General features: G+C 38.0%; 1 pseudogene; it reads right to left on the bottom strand.

The window, feature by feature from the left end:
• Positions 1–537: 537 nt before the first annotated feature.
• LOC103737880 lies at positions 538–10,237 on the bottom strand (annotated as a pseudogene).
• Positions 10,238–15,815: the final 5,578 nt, after the last annotated feature.

Below are 15,815 nucleotides of genomic sequence, written 5' to 3'. Positions count from 1 at the left end.
CTTTCTTTCTTTCTTTCTTTCTTTCTTTCTTTCTTTCTTTCTCTTTCTCTCTCTCCTTCCTTCCTTCCTTCCTTCCTTCCTTCTTTCTTTCTTTCTTTCTTTCTTTCTTTCTTTCTTTCTTTCTTTCTTTCTTTCTTTCTTTCTTTCTCAATGTTTTTAGTCTTCTTTGAGATTATAATGAACATGATCACACCACAGGTAAAGTCAGAAGAGAGAGACTGCTCCAAAGGCTGCCTTATCATTAAAAATGACTGACCCCTAAAAATATACCAAAATATAAAATGTAAGTAAAAAACACACAACAATTTCTTAAGAGGCAGGACTTGGGAGTTTTGGTTCTTTTTTTCCTCCTCTGCTGAAATTCACATTGTGACTTTGGTGGGGTGGTGGAAAGCACATGCTGTCTACTGGTGGCACTGCGCACTGTGGACAGGTGGACATACCTCTCGAAGGTGATCACGTTTAGATTCTGAGACAGAAGTAGAGGGTGACTAGGTCACAGTGGGCTTTTAAGTTTTCTTTCTTTTTTTTTGCTGTCTAGTCTTCCTCATCTGTCTTCTGCTTCTTGGTATCATTGTCATCATCTTCATCACCCTCAGCTGTCTGCTTGCTTGTACATGCCTCAGTCTCCTCCTCCTCATCTCCATCCTCCTCCTCATCACTTTACTCTTCCTCACCATCACCTTATTCCTCTTCTTCATCTACTTCATTGTCAGTCTCCTGTTCCCCATTTTTCTCATTAGTATTCCCATTGGCAGCTGGGTTTCCTCCATTTTCTGCCCCCCCACACTTCCTTCTCATTCACGTGGCCTTGGTGGTGGTCTCAGAGCTGGTGTCCTTGGCTGTGTCTGACAGACATGGTGGGACATGATGGTGACCTGATGCAACTGGTGTAAAGGAAAGCAAGAGAGAGCTGGAGGGCTCTGGTAGGAGTTCTACCTGGGAACAATGCAAAGATGCCTTTTTGGAGTAGTCATCGAGGGTGTTCTAATTTCTAAAAACTATTTTTATTTTATGTGTAGAGTGTTATGTGTGCATGTATGTAAGTGCACCCATGTTGTGCAAAGGCCACAGAAGGCAAAAGAGGGTCTAAGATCCCCTGGAATTGGAGTTATGGATGGAATTAGCCACCATGTGAGTGCTGGGATACTAACTCCAGTCTTCTGCAAGAGCACCCAGTGCTCTTAACCACTGAGCCATCCCTCTAGCCCTGCTCTAATCTCTTAATCTAACATTACCATTTGATTTCTTTTTATAATTTCCTAGTTTCTTTTGTTGAGCCACATAAGAAATAAGTGTTACATATAATATATAGATTTGGGGAAGTAATAGAAGCTCTTTGTTTCAAAAATATTCTCTTAAATTATGGTTAGGGGAAAATTTTGATGTCTCTCTAAGTATTTTCAGGTTATGGTCCTCTCTTCTTCCTGCCTGAAAATTATTTTAAGAAAAAAATATTTTGAACATTTATTGAGACATAACTGTACATATTTATTGAATACAGTGCAATGTTTTGATAGATGCATACATTGCATAACAATCAAATAATGGTAATTAGTACATCCATTACCTTAAATATTTATCATTTTTCATGTTTGGAAACATGTAAATCCTCTTTTCTAGCTATCAGAAATAGACATTCCATTGATCTAAGCTATAGTCACACTGTGTTCTAAAGTACTGGAATAGATGAAGATGTGGGGTACAGAGGGTATGCACACATACATGCCTATATCTAAATCTGTATGTGTATATGTACATATGCATATGTATTTGTTAAAGAATATTATTCAGGCATTAAAAGATAAAATTCTGTCATGGATGAGCCTCGATAATATTGTGTGAAGTGAGATGAACCAGGCTCAGAAAGTAAATACCATTCTCAACTATAAGATAATTTCACAAAAGTTTACAGTAGAACATTGGTTACCACAGGCTTAGGAAAGTAAATAAAGGCAGAAATGGGGAGAAGTTTGTATAATTTTTGTTAGAAAGATAATTTTTTTCATTAATGTATTAGTCACTTTTCTGTTACTACAATAGAAACACCATGACCAAGAGAACTAATAAAAGGAAGAGTTTATTTGAGCTTATGGTTCCAGGGGAATTATAGTCCACTATGGCAGGGAGGCATGGTGGCAGGAGGTGGTTGGAGCAGGAGTGGAAGCTAAGCTCCTACGTCTTCAGGCAGGCACAGGAAGCAAGAGAGCGATATGAGATCTGGCAAGGATTAAGAGCGTTCTAAGCCCACCCCTGGTGATGTGCTTCCTCCAACATGGCCACACCTTCTAAACCACCCAAAACATTGCCACCAACTGAGGACAAGATGTCCAAATACTTGGAGCTATGGGAGACATTCTCATTCAAACCGCCACAGTTAACATTTGATGTCAATTCTCAGAGGTCACTTTTTCATATTTTATGCATTTATTTATCTGTAGATTTATTGCATTGTTCTCAGAAAATGTAGTTTTCCATTCCATGTTAGAGAACTTGACATTTCATTTGTGGCCAAATACATTGAATTGTTTGCAAAATTTTACAAGCAAACTTAAAATATATTATTTATTCATATAATCATTTCTACCTATATAGTTATTCAAAGTCTCATTTAGATTTCTATTATTTATAGGGTTATTCTTGCTTAACTTTTCCCTCCCTCCCTCCCTCCCTCCCTCCCTCTCTCCTTTCCTCCCTCTCTGCCTTTTTTCTTTCTTTCTGTGGATAGAACTCATGGCTTTTGCACACCTTAGGAAGCATACTTAGTTACACTTCCCATCTCTGCTTGATATTCCCATAGTTACCATCCATGTACATGGTGGTTTGAATGACAATGATCCCCATAGGCTCCAAGAATTTGGACACTTGGTTGCCAATTGGTGGGGTGTTTGGGGAGACTCATGGAACCTTTAGGAGATGTGGGCCTACTGGAGAAAGCATATAACTGGAGGTGGGCTTTCAGAGTCTATGGCCTTGCCCACTTCCAGTTTGGCTGTCTGCTTCCTGTGCTTGTTTGAAGGTATGAATATTCGGCTTTCTGCCTGGGCTGCCTCCTACAGTGCCTCTGCCACCATGGTGGACTCTTATCTTTCTGGAACCGTTAACCGAATAAACTCTTCCTTCTAGAAGTTGTCTTGGGTCATGGTGCTTTATCACAACAGAAAAATAACTAAAACACTGTATTTCAATTGTCCAGGTCAATTACTAGATCTTCAACTTAATATAAAAGTAATTATATTTTATCAGAAAAGAATGATAAATTCTATGAAAGACAATGACTTTTACCCAAGTTTTCATCTCCAATGGTATCAAGTATGGAAAACAATCTAGGAGCAAGGTTTAAATGCTTGGGAAATATATTGTTCAGGGCACAGATATGCAGAATGGAAAACACTGCCCTCTAAAGTTCAGTTTGGATAAACAAAGCTTGGCTGCTATATATGTATCAGCATTCAGGAGGTAGAAACTTTCCACTCATCAAAGAACAAGAAACTTTGGTTTCTTTTCTAAAATAGAAAAGCTTTCTATGTGAGATGTAGCAACAAGGATATATAGTTATACATTCCATTTTTATGTGTAGCATAAATTGTTCTTTTGGAAATTGTTTAAAACCATTGATATATAGCCATCACCGGCAATCATTATTCAATATTTACTGACCATGTGCCAGAATCTGTTAAAAAGTTATATACCCTGAGCATATTAAACAGAGAAAACAGCAGTGCTCAGCTAAATATTAACTGCTGTTGCCCTTTCCTTGGAAAATTACCAAGACTTTGGAAAAGTCATAATTTGTCTTTAGTAATATATCTATGTTGTTTAATTAAGACCTAACTAAATTACTTATTTATGAGCTAGAACCAATGATCTATCTTCTCCTTGGTATTCACAATGAAACTTTTAAACTGGATAAATATTAAAAGCAGTAAGAGTTTCAGACACATCTAGCAAGGGCTTGTTCATCCATCCTTTCCACCGTGTAGATAAACCTGGCATGTCATTAACCAGTACACAGTGGTATAACAGAAAGGACTATCTCTGCATGTAAAAACGCAGTTTGGGGGTGGGAAAGTATTTATGAAAAGTCCTTTTCTTGCTGCTTGTAATGTCCTGGATCTTCTCGTCTTCCAGGAGGAGCCCTTCCAAGTGGGAGGGTGTTTTTAACCATGTTGTTACCAAAACACAGAATAGTTGAGGAATGCTGTCTTCTTTGCCAACAAAATGGAAAATACAAAAATAGTAGGAGGGATAAGTACCTATATCAGAAAGGGTGACACTTTCTTAGAAAGGTCATTTTCTTGTGGAGCAAAGCATTTAGCATTGAATCATTAGGTTCATGGAGCAGTAGAGTAGCACACACTCATGTCTCTACTGCAGAGGCATATGAGGCATTGCATGTTTCAACTCGATCCACTGCCATCATGAACAATACTAAGTTTTCTTAGTTACTGGTTTTCCTGTGATCTTCTTTCCAAATTGGGTAGAGCATTCCCTACAATTAGGTATTAGAAACAGGCAAAGCTACTGTAAGCCCACAGAATGGCTTCATAAGAATCCAAATGTCATGAGAGAACACAACTCTGTGTTAGGACACATAGATTGGTAAATGGAGCAGGACTTAGATTTCAGGTCCTGTTTACCTCTTTGACAAGATATCCTTGTGCAGTGAACAACCTGCACAACAGAAGGTGGAAACACAGAGACAGGACAGAGGAAATGTAGAAAGTGAATGTTGATTGCTTTGGGTTCCTTTGGCAAAAATGCAGTTGTTTCTGATTACTCCACCTCTGATCTCTTGGAAGCAATGATAACCATGCTTAGCTGTTATGATGTGTTAGCAGGTACTGTGAGACCTATGTGTGATACATTAAGAGTTCTTACAGAATTTTCCCATGCCTAGTAAACTTTTGACAGCTGGTGAGATAAAGAAAATAAAATGTCTGCTTTCTAGGACTATGTGAACAAAAAATCTCAAAATATCAAGAGTTGTTAATCAGTAGGTTATTATTAAATATACAGAGTAATTGTATGCAAGATTCTATTCTAAGTTGACAATACTTCCTTTCCCAGCTAGGAAGATATGCTGTGGTCAGCTCTACTGAGCATGTGAATCTTAAGGCCACTGGCCTTTGTCCTTCACCATCCTGCTGGATTTAGGGTTCTTTTTCCTCAGTGTAGAATAATTTAGCAATATAAAAGCAGGAACACATGACATGACTGAGCTATGCGTGTATTTACTTCATCCTCCCTGTTTGATCTTGATAAAGCTTGTCACTGTCATTCTCAGCTTGGTGCTGTTTGCCGGACATAAGATATGATCCCCTTTTCAGCAAGATGCTTGCCAATCATCCTTAACTGCTTTCTCTTCAGGTCCTCTGTCTTTTTGGCAGGGCTATCAAGAGTGAACTCAGCTTTTTCCTTGCAAGTGTCAGACCTTATATTACCTCATTACTCCTTGCCCTGTCTCTCCTAACCCCGATTCAGTTGTGGTTAACTTGTCCTACTTTTTGAAAAGAGACGTTCAATATTAAACACCTTCAGAGTTTGGCAGTGGCCTCCAAGATCCTATCTTATTTATTTATTTATTTATTTATTTATTTATTATCAAATACCACAGATAGGACTTTAAGACATCAATTGGTGAGGTTGTTGCTCAACTTTGATTATTGATAAAATCACTGAAGTCTGATTGTCAGTGTTCTTAGTGACATTTTTACACAATTTATCCATATTTTCTCAGTAATCATTTTTGCATTAATGAACTTCTTGGCCAATATTTTCCATATATTCATTTACACACTTATTCCTTATGCAAGAATTTATTCTGTATTTTTTGTGCTATGCAACTTTCTATACACTGGTGAATCACCAAGGAATACCAAGTCACTTTTATGCCTGGAGAAAGTATCAGAAATTTAAGTCTTTTGTATCATTGGCTGATCAGGTAGTTGTTAATAGGAATGGCAATGTGAGAGAGGTATGCACAAGAATGAAATGTCATTATGCAGATCATGTAATGTGCAAAGGTGGATGGAGGTATATAAGATCCCACCACAAAATGAAGAGCTACAAGCAATCAATGGATACTGAGGGAGGGAGAATCAGTTTTCTCCAGGGACTACCTTCCTGAGAGGTTATGTAATCTGAAACAGGCAGCCCTAAACACAGGCACATAGAAGCACCACTAAATGGACTTAGTGTATTGTGTGTGTGTGTGTGTGTGTGTGTGTGTATGATGCATTTATAAATGTACATATGTATCTGTAACAATAATAATAAAAGAAGGGGACAAGTAATGGTAGGGGAGGAGTTGGGGAGGTGGTCAGGGACTGGGAAGGGTGGAAATATTGCAGAGACAGTACTCATGTATGACATTTTCAAAACCAAAAAAGTAAAAAGAATGAAATGCAACCAGACACTGCTTGGTTCTGCCCATCTGCTTATGGTTAACTCCAAGTTAGGTTGATTGCAAACATGGAGTAGGGCTGAGCCAACATTCAGGAGCTCACAACTTTGTAGGCGGAGAACTAGTACATCTTCCCACCCCTCTCATATTCCTTATCAGCCATCACTTCTGAAGGTGTTAGGACACATAGCACTCTGGCATATTCACTACTTAAGGGTACTTATAGAAAATAAATAAATATGAAAAGATCAGTTAGAACTTCATTCTGTTTCTTAACAGAATGGAACTCTGTATTAGTCTCCATCGGTTGCAAAAAGAGGATTCTTTGTTGAGGGGTGAGAGGTTCACTCATCTGTAAAAGTGAGGATGCATATGTAGAATAAAGTAAGAAATTATGTTGGTCTAAGGATGTGGAAAAAGTAGGTTTTTTGGGGAGAGCTATGACTTCTCCAGTCATATGTATTTGGCTGTGCTTATGGTACCACACATGAGTTCCCTCCCATTGAGCAGGCCTTAATTACAGTTAGACAGCTGTTAATTACCTCCAAGATAAAAGTGCCACTACTGCACCAAAAGAGGCAGTTTGCTGGGCCAGGTATTGCTTTTTTTTTTTAATTAGGATTTACAGCTGGGAATGACCATTCGTTGATTTTCATCTCTTGACAGCTTATAGAGCATCCTCTGATACCATGAAAGCTAATCTTCAGGGAGGAGGCTTCCAGGTCATTTCCAGCTCCATAGCTCCGAGTTCTGTGTCCAAACTATGGCCTGTGTTCAGCAGTAGGGTCTTACCTTCAAATTCTAGGAGGCAATCAAGGGCTGTGGCAATAGCCTATGCTATTTTGGGAGTCTCTTGGACTACCCTAACCAACAATTTAAAGAGAAGTTTCTACTATGTTCTTTGTAATAGAGTTTTCAGTTATATACATGCATTTGTATGTTTATTATATGTGTATTTTTCAATAGGGCTTTGGACTAATACATTTCCCTCTGGTTCTTCATACTATCCAAGCATTATTTATTTCTCCTTTCACTCCCCTTGCCTAACTCTCCCTATTCCATCCCTAGTTAAAATACTCTCTTTGCCCCCATTTATGCCTTAATAATATGTCTTCTATTATTCCCCTCTCTGGAGCTCCTTCTTACTCTTTATCCCTAGATGGGGACTATTACAGAATTCCAGAACTGGTTAAATGCAGAGAATAAGTGTCTGTAAGATGCTTAGACGTAAGTGACACATTTTCAATGCAACATCTACACACAGGATGAATGAATCTCTCAACTCTCATCAGAGAATTATCCTTATGCAGTAGATGGTGATTAACACAGAAACTCAATCTGCAGAGAACAAGAGACTGCAGAATGCTTATCTCTGAATAGGACAGCTATTTCAAATTTCTGCCTCCCAAGGCTCAGGGATCATTGCGAAACAGGGGGCAGAAAGATTGTTAAGAACCAGAGGGAGTGGATAACCACAAGGAAACAGTCTTTCAAACAGCTGGTCTTTTATTCATACAAACTCACAGCAATGGTGACAGTATGCACAAATCCCATGCATGCTGAACCTAGACAAAATCCCAGCAGAGACAGAGAGAAATGGGTAAGAAATCCCATCCAACCTAGGGAACTTTTGGTAACTGATGGTTTCTGGAAGGGGAAAGACAATGTCTTATAGAAAAGGGACTCTTGATGGATCCAGTGGATGGACCCACACTGGAGGACACTTGGGGACACAAATTATAGGCTGTATTATGTAAATGAATATTGGGGAGCAGAGGAGGTAGGTGCAGGTATGGGGGATCTAAATACCATCAAACTACATTGTATGAAAATCACAAAATTCAATTAAAAATTCAAAATGAAAATAAAGACCATGCCACTCCCCCCCCCCCAAAAAAAAACCCTGAAAAATTCCTGTGTGAAAACCACTTTCAGTATACTAGGAGGAAAGGCAACATCATTACATCCAGGGATAAGAAGCTGAAACCGAGAGAATATTGTGCAGATCTTGTTATGTTATTTTTTAAGTTTTAAAAGATTTATTGCTCTTTCTATTTATATCTGTGTGTATGACACATGTGTGGGGTACCAGTGGTGGCTAGAAGAGGGTGTCAGATCTCTTGGAACTGGAGTTGCAGGTAGTTGTGAGCTGCTGGATGTGGGTGCTGGGAACTCAGTTTCTCTGGAAGAACAGCGAGCCATCTCAACTGCTGAGCCATACCTCCAGTCCCTATTATTATTTTAAAGGCTCCTTACGTAGTTATCTGCTTCAACTTAGTTGCTCTTAATCTAATCCATCACAGAGATATTTCAGGTTTGTATACAGATCACTACAAAAAAAGGATTTATCTCAATAAAGTGAGCCACATATAGTCAACATTACTGGTTCGATGTCCCAGTACAACATACAAATGTCATACTTACACTCTATAATAGGCAAGTAATATACAGTAACATGCATGTTTAGATGAAAAAATGCATTCCTTAATTTTAAAATACTTTATGGATAAAAATACTAAGAATCAAGAGGTCGCCCAGACATCATATTGTTTGCTGTTTTAGTGTTTTACCTGATGCTCATGGCTGCTGACTGATCAGCATCTTGGTTGCTGAGGGTCGGGATGGCCATGAAACTTCTCATTGTAAGGAAGCAGTGAAATTTGCTACCTTAATTGACTCCTCTTTTCACAAAAGTCTCCTTTATATGTCTCATTTAATGTTGAATAGCATTTAACCCACAGTGAGACTTCTTTCAATATTGGCGCTAATGCTTTTCAAATGCTGCTGCTTTAATACTTGTTTATGACACATGAAAGTCTCTGTCTTTTCAGCAATGTTCACAGCATATTTACCAGGATTAGATGCCATCTCAAGAAACCATTTTCTTTGCTTATCTCCAAGGAACAACTTTTTTATCTGTTAAGATTTTGAAAAATTATGGCAATTCAATTTCATCTTCTCTTTCTAGGGTGTTTTTTTTTTTTTCATTTTTTGTTTTCTGTTTCTAACACATTTTCAATTTCTGTTTCCAGTGATGTCCTGGATGCTTCAAAGTTATCCATGAATCAACTTCTTTCAAGGTTATGTTAATGTTGACATTTTGAATTGTTGACATGAGTCACAAATGTTCTTAATGACATTTAGAATGGTGAATCACTTCCAAAGGTATTCAATTTACTTTGGCAAGATCTATCAGAGAAATCACTATCTACAGCTTATATAACTTTATGAAATGTATTTCTTAAATATAAGACTGGAGGTCAAAATCGTTCCTTGATCCATGGGCTACAGACAGGCTGTTCTGTAGCAGGCATGAAAATAACATTAATGTCCTTGCTTATTTCTACCAGAGCTCTTAAATGACTGGGTGCAATGTGAGCAAGCAGTGGCATTTTCATTTTAAAATACACTCTTTGAAAATTTCATAAATGTGTACAAAAATCATCTCCCACTCACCCCTCCCAACTCTTCCTGGGCCCAACCTCCCCACTCGCTCCCACTTTCAGGTTCTATTTTATTTCTTTTGTTTATAGGCCAGTGGATACAATTAGTACTGTCAGATATGCATCAGGGTAATCTACCACCGGCTACTTCCCTTAAGAAAACTGAGTTTCCTTTCCCTAGCAGCCACTAACTGCTAATAGTTCCTAAACTGGGGGCGGGACCTCATGTGCCTCTCCCTTATTAAGCCTGGAATGATAACTGACTTTACCTTGTGAAGTCAACCTTGGCTACAGTGAGCTGAGTGCATTGGCCCTGCCCTGTCCAGATGGCACTGCTTCCCAGCAGGCCTCCAGAGCTATGGTGCTTAGAATCTTTGTCTTCTTCCATGTTGTTCCTAGCCTTGGAGTGGGCAATACAATGTAAAAGTCCTCTTTATGGCTGAGCACTCCACAGTCACTTAATCTTGCAACTACCAATATTTTAAAAAGTATATTTCTCCTTTCTGAGCAGTAGTTATCAAGAGTTAGCTTAAAATACTCAGTAGGTCATACTGTAAGCAGTCATGCTGTCATCTAGGGTTCCTCTGTTTATAGAACATACAGAGAGAAGACACTGTACTTCTTCATCATTTTTTAAGACCTCATATAGTCCAGGATAGTTTTTAACTCTATGTAATACAAAATGACCTTGAATAGAATCCTTCTGCCTCCACCTCCCTAAATGTTGGAATTACAGGCATGGACTTCCACACTTGGTTTATAAAGTGATGGTAGATTGAATTTAGGGCCTCATGCTTGCCAGATGAGTACTCTACCAATTGAGCTATATACCTAGCCAGGGACAATATAATTTCCCTCTCCCTCTCCCTCTCCCCCCGCCCGTCTGTGTGTGTGTGTTTTTTCTGTGTATGGTGCATGCATATGAGTGTGTGGGTACTCAGGTGTGTTACCCACATGTGGAGGAAGGCTGGAGCAAGACATTATGGTATCTTCCTCTATCGAGCTCAGCTTTCCTTCCTCATGACTGGGTCTCTTGTTGTAACTGCAAGCTCACCATTTTGGCTAGCCTGAGTGGTCTGCAAGCTTTCAGTGGCTGCCTGTCTCTACCCCATAATGCTGTGGTTCACAGCCATGCCAGACTTTTTTATACAGATGCTTGGAATTCAAACTCAGTCCTCACGCTTGCAGAGAAAACGCTCTTGCCAACTAAGCTATCTCCCTAGCCCAGACAGTATAATTCTTAGAGACCCTAGGACTTCAAAGTTAGTGAATATTGTTTCAACCTTAAGTCACCCATCACAGTATCCTTTAGCAAGAGAATCAGACCGTTGTTTGGCTTCAAATCTAAGCATTGAGTTCTCTCTAGTCATGAAAGTTCTACATGACCTCCTCTCCTGATAGAATGTTATTTGGTCTATACAGAAAGCCTGTTGCTTACTGTAGCCACCTTTATCAAGGATCAGCAGGTGCAGCTACTCCAGCACTTGCTGGTTCGCCTTGCTGTGCCAGGATGTAGCATTTCATACCTTAAACCTCATGAATCAAGCTCTGCCAGATTCACACTCTTCTTATGCAGTTTCCCCAGGTCTCTTAGCTGTCATAGAATTGAAGAGAGGCACGGCTTTGCTCAATCACACTTCATTTTATGGGAATGTTGTGTCTGGTTTGATCCTCAAACTAGGCCACAAAAGCTTTTGTTATCTGTGTATCTATTTCAGCTTCTCATCATTCCTGTGTTCACTGTATCCACTTTCAATTTCCTTCTATCACTTTTAAAAAACTTTCTTAAAATTTTAAAGTAATTTTATCTTTACTGAATTTTTGTGATTTCTGTACAATGTAATTTGGAGGTATTTAGATTCCCTCTATCTGCAACCTCCTCTCACTGTCCCCAGCCTAATTTAAAAACACGTATGAAATACACACACATACACACACACACACACACGCGCATATGAATCATGGCCTATAGAGTCTGATTTGTGTCCTCAAAAATCCTTCAGTGTGGAATGTGGGTCCATCCACTGATCCACGGGGCCCACAAGAGTCCCTTTCCTAAAAGACACTGTCTCTCCCCTTCCCAGTAGCTATCAATTATCAAAAGTTCCTTAGGATGGATTGGGTTTTCTTACCCATTTTCCCATGTCTATGCTGGAATTTTGTCTGGTCTGAGTTTGCACAGGACTTGTGCATGTATCACCATTGCTGTGAGTTCATATGAGTGACCAGATGCCTGGAAAACCCTATTTCCTTGTGGTCAGCGGCCCCCTCTGACTCTTACCATCTTTCTGTCTCCTCTTCCACAGTGATTCCTGAGAGTTGGGAGGCAAAGTTTCGAAATAGCTGTTCCACTCAGGGATAAGCACTCTGTAGTTTGTCTGCACACTGGCCAGTTGTGGGTTTCTGTGTTAATCACCAAGGTCCTGCTTTCAACCTTCTCACCTTCAATATACTTCTCCATTGAGCTTAGCAATTTCTAATTTAGTTTAAATTGAGAGACACATGACTCTTCTTTTCAGATGAACCATTATAGGGTAACAAACTAGCCTAACTTTAATATTATGTGTCAAGGAAAGAATGGTCTGATGAAAAGGAGAGAGATAAAGGAATGATTAGTCAGACTGACCACAAAATGTTTAACAATTATTTTTCCATCTTGAGACAGTAACATCAAAGACAAAGAAGGCATGGTACAAGTCTTTAATCTCAGCTCTCAGGAGGCAGAGTTCCTGGCAAACCAGGGATGCATAGTGAAACCTTGTCTAAAATAATCAAATGTTATTGATTAAAAATAACAATTAAAAATATAGAAATACTTTAGCATTTGTGATATGGTGAGACTTACAAAAATGTAACAAAGTGACAGAAAGCAAGTATACATCTTGGAAAAATGGTGTCAATATATTTGTTTCATGCAGCATCACCATTACAAACTTTATAGTTTCTTTCTTTTTAAACACAGTACCTGAGGAGCTCAATAAAGTGTCTGGAATTAACCTAAATCCTGCCTGTATATAAGTGCACTTATGCATCACATAATAATGTTGTAGTTCAGATAAGACATGACCAGGACCAGTCTCCTGAATCTCATGCTTGCCACGTCTCTTCATTGAGTCATTTTCTCTCATGCTTAATTTAATTGAATGGTGTTTTGTTCAGCACAACATTGTTACTGTTCCTTCCAAGAGTAGAGTGACTGATGTTGGAATGAAATGACAAGAGATTAATAACTATGAAAGTGGAAATCAGTGAAATCATGGCAAGGACCATAAAGATACAATGAACATAGCTTGGAGAGAAAACAAGGGAAATGACTTTGATTGAGTGACTGTAATATTTTTCGGTTGCTGTGACAAACCACCATGAGCAATGCAACTCAGAGAAGGAAAAGTCTATTAGGTTTCTGGTTCCAGAGTGATAAAAATCCATCACTGTGGGAATGCATGGAGGCAGGAGGCAGCCAGAACAGAGCTGAGCAGTCATATCTTCAATCAGGCACAGAAAGCAGAAATAAAAATAGTAATGGGGCAGAGCTATGAACTCTCAAACCCACCCCCAGTGATGTGCTTCCTTCAGCAAGGCTGCACCCCAAAATCTCTACAAACTGCACCATCAACTGACACCAAGTATTTAACACTTGGAGCCTTTCAGGGACATTCTCATCCAAACCACCGGCGACCTTGGGCTTCAGTAATGGAAAAGGACTAAGGGAGTGAACAGGAACATATGATTTTTGGCAATCACTGTCATGGGAATATTAAAAAATTTAGCTGAACATTGATTGGACAAATAACATTAAGTATTACAGAATGCTCAATGTTTCACATTTACTACTTTATTTAGTATTTTCTATAATACTACATGAAAAACACAAGGCCTTTGGGGTCATATGTGCAGCTGTTCTTTTATGTCCAGACAACATGATTTCCCTTTCTTAATCCACCATGTCTGGTTCTTACAATCTTTCTTGCTCCTTTTCTTCAATGGTCCCTGAGCCTTGGAAAGAGAGGGTACACTGTAGATAGATGTTCCTTTTAGGAACATATTTTCTTTGCTTTGCATCCTTTGCTAAAGTTTAATCAATTGCATCTTCATTGAATGAAGACCATTATCTACTAGGTTTCAGGATAAGTGGTCATAGGCACAGAAACCTTCAAGTTCTGGAATATTCAATAGCTTTGAGACTTGAGAGATAGCTCGGCTGGGTAAATAAGGTTTAATTTACTACTTCTCTCCAAATTTCCTGACAACTTTGCTCCATCGTTGCTGGCACTGGTTGTTGCTTTCAAAATTTCATATCATTCTAGCCAGTTATGTTGGCACATGCCATTAATTCCATGTCTTAGTTACTTTTTTTGTTGCTGTGATAAAACACCATTATCAAGGGAACTTATAAAAGGAAGAGTATATTTAGTTTTCAGTTCCCAAGGTGCAAGAGTTCATCATGGGACAGGGAGGCATGGAAGCAGAGGTGCATGGAGTAGGAGCAGAAGCTAAGTGCTCATATCTTCAAGCAGGCACAGGAAACAGAGTGAGCATGACTAAGCAAGTCTTAAGAACTCTGCAGGTCTATGGGGGCATTCTCATTCAAGCCATCACATCCCAGAAGCTGAGAGGTAGAGGCAGCAGGATCAGGGGTTCAACGTCACTCTCTTCTACATGGCAAGTTTGAAGCCAACCTGTGCTACACGAGACTGAAAAAAACAACAAAAATTTCTTACATATATCAAATTCTTTGTTTTTGAAAATTCTTGTTATTGTAATATTTCCCAGAGGACTTGAGAATGCTACTTTGTCTTTAAAAATCTAATCTTTTCACTAACACATCATTGAATGAGCTTTTTAAATATATAGATTGAAGTCTCAGTCAAGGAATATTTTTCTGAAACTTACGTCAGTTTATATACTAGATTTGCTCAGTGTTTTTGCGTTTACTCTGCTGAATGTTTTTGCATAGATGTTTTCCTGCTTTTTCATCTTTTTGTCATTCTCTATTGCTTCACTTATTTTACTATTTATTTTTTATTTTTCTATGTTTTTTCCTGTGGTTTACTCAATAGTCCTTTCAAAATTTTGTTTCAATTCTGGATTTAAATATTGATAAGTATAAAATACAGATAAATGTCAATAATTTAGCTGCTTTTTACTAGTGTCCAAACTACATAAAGATAAGTAGATAACAAATTATTCAAGCTAAAGTCTCTATTTTATTTTATACTTAACTGTACTTAAATCCAGAATTTAATAACCTACAAAAAACAAATACATGAGATAATGCATATAAGAATATAGGGGAAAGGAATAAGCAAACTATTTATAACTTGATTATATTCATAACATTTCAAGATTTATTGGCTGCTTATGAATTTGTGTGTTGTTAAAAAATGTCTATATGAATTAGAAGGCCACAGACATACCAGAGGCTGGCTAATGTTATTAATGTTTTTACAACAGTTGCCATTGTAGAAGATTTTTGCATTGTGGAAATGAATAAGATGATGTACAAGGAAAAAAAATGAGCTCATTCTTCCTTAAGAATCTTGAAATTTTATATCATTGTCTTTTTCTTGCATTTTCCCAGAATTCAATAATCTCTTATTTCATTCATTCCTGATATATATAAATATGTAATGCATTTTATATTGTTATATGTGTATTTGTTAAATTACACATGTATAAATTATATGTGTATCTATATATTGTGTCATAAATTATAAGTATATAAGATATATTCATTATATTACATATATAGTTAATGTTATCTTAACACAGTATTTACCATTATTTCTAAATTTTAAATTTCTGATTCAGTGTTTTTTCTTCATATCTCCAACTCTCTGTATCCATGTATGTTTGTGTGAACGCTATTTAATTCAGATTTCTGTGACTGATTGGGAGGAAGAAGAAAGTTTCCAGCAGGCTGTTTTAATTCCAGTTTTTCAGTTTCTCTTTTTAAAGATGTGTAT

This window comes from Nannospalax galili, unplaced genomic scaffold (assembly GCF_000622305.1).
Source record: "Nannospalax galili isolate Female #2095 unplaced genomic scaffold, S.galili_v1.0 scaffold318, whole genome shotgun sequence".
NCBI lineage: Eukaryota > Metazoa > Chordata > Mammalia > Rodentia > Spalacidae > Nannospalax > Nannospalax galili.
Note: the sequence above shows the minus strand (reverse complement) of the source record. Positions and strands in the feature narration are given on the sequence as shown.